Below are 1,925 nucleotides of genomic sequence, written 5' to 3' on the forward strand. Positions count from 1 at the left end.
ATGTAGCTGTCCAGGCCAGCTGGAGAGCTCCGGCATCCTCACGTGTGTCCTCACTGCCTGCGTGTTAGAGACTAGGTGACTTTCGTGCTCAGTTGTTAGAAAAGAAGAAAGAACATTGAGCAGGCACATCTGTTGTCTTAAGAGCTCTGGAACAGAGACACATCACTTCCACTCACATTCAGTTTCCAAGAACTCAGCCACATGGCCACCCAATTGCTGGGCAGTCACATGCTCAGCCAGCTGTCTTGCCATGGGAGAAGGGGAGAACACATTTTGGTAGACAGCCAGCAATCTCAGCCACACTGCCCCAAACCCCTCCTTTTAAAGAGGAAGAAACAAAAACCCATAAAGGGAAACTATTCATCTTTATCACCAAGCCAGCAGGGAAATTTCACAGTTATTCAGTTATTCATCCAGCCAACCCAGCACATATTCACTGTCTGCTTAATGCTGGACATTATTGCTGTAGTCCCAGGAGGTAGCAAGGCAGATACAGTCTTTGCATTCAAAGTTTTTACATTGCAGTTGGACAAGGTAGAGAATAAGCAAGTAAAAAAAAAAAAGAAAGGTAACTTTAAGTTCAGAAAGAAGGTCAGTGAAAGAATAAGAGAGATGCACCAGCTGTGGTGGGAACTTCCAGGCTGTCACAGTATGCCTTCTTTGCCCCTCCTGGTCTTCTCTTAAGCTGAGCTCATCCATAATGGTCAGCAGGACATTGAAGAGAAGTGTCACCAATCCTTAAAGCAGCGTATGCTAGTTCAAGGTGTGTTTAAGTTCCATTAACCCTTTGTCCTATTAGCTTTCTACTCTTAGCTCCTGGTCAAGGTCTTTGAGTTGACTGTGACTGTTAATGGAAACTGGCAGCTTTCTTTCAGGATCAGAATTTTAAATTCATCTCAGATGAACAGTGCTAGCAAACAACTAGTGATTATTAGGTGCCTGATGTGACAAGATTTTGATGTCTTAATTTAGTTCCCAGTGGGAGGATACATGTCACAGAAACTGCCTAGCACCACAAAGGGAAAAGAGAGCTGTAGGTGAGAACCTGGAGAAGGGAACAGCCCTGGAGGCAGAGAGGGGCCCTGCATAATATGGTGGGCATTAAAGGAAAAGAGTTAAAGCAAAAGGAAAATACATATAAATTTAAGAAGGATAGGTTTTTTATCATGGAGCACAAGCTCAAACTCTCTAGCTGCTTCAGAGAAGTAATATTCATAAAGGATTGTCTGAAACCTATGTCATCTACTATTTATTTATTTACAAGTGAAAAACACTTTATTTATTTTTTAAAAAGGACATTTTCTCATTTTCTATTCTTGGCATAAATTTTAATTCTTTCCAGTGGAACCGAAACCTCCTAATCCCCTTTCAGTGTCACCTAAAACTTGAATGACTTCTGTTTTTGGACAGAAAAATCTATTCACCAGTGAGCTGTGCAGTTAGATCACCCTTTTCAAACCTTTCTTTGCCAAAATTAAACAACACCAGTATTTCCTCTGTAATCTTTATCAATAATACCAGGGTCTACATCTATGAAGTGTTTGGCAGACAACCCAGAATGTGGAGCTACTCTTCCATAACACCAAGAAGGAAGAGCTTCTGAATGTCTGTTTTCACAAGGGCTTTCTCCATAGGTGGTACTGTATAAATAATCATAGGCACTGTACAGGTCATAGCCCGCAGCTGGTGCCACCGGTGCTCCAAGAACAGGGCAAAGCAGGGCCACATGCCACCCTCCTCTGCAGGCCAAGCCTGCTTGCTGGGGGAGACAGCGAGAGTCCCTCCAGAGCAGGGCATGGCAGAGTGGGTACGTGAGTGGAGACAAGAGCAGAGGGGACAAGAGAGCACAGGATGAAGTCCCAGGGAACACACCAAGATCTGCTCAATTAGAAAAAAAAATATATTTTAGGTATTAATTTTTAGGT

At 43.0% G+C, this 1,925-nt stretch overlaps 1 pseudogene; it reads right to left on the minus strand.

Annotated features, from left to right (window-relative positions):
* Positions 1-1,328: 1,328 nt before the first annotated feature.
* LOC103584030 lies at positions 1,329-1,797 on the minus strand (annotated as a pseudogene).
* Positions 1,798-1,925: the final 128 nt, after the last annotated feature.

This window comes from Galeopterus variegatus, unplaced genomic scaffold, assembly GCF_000696425.1.
Source record: "Galeopterus variegatus unplaced genomic scaffold, G_variegatus-3.0.2 Scaffold36240, whole genome shotgun sequence".
NCBI classification, from domain to species: domain Eukaryota; kingdom Metazoa; phylum Chordata; class Mammalia; order Dermoptera; family Cynocephalidae; genus Galeopterus; species Galeopterus variegatus.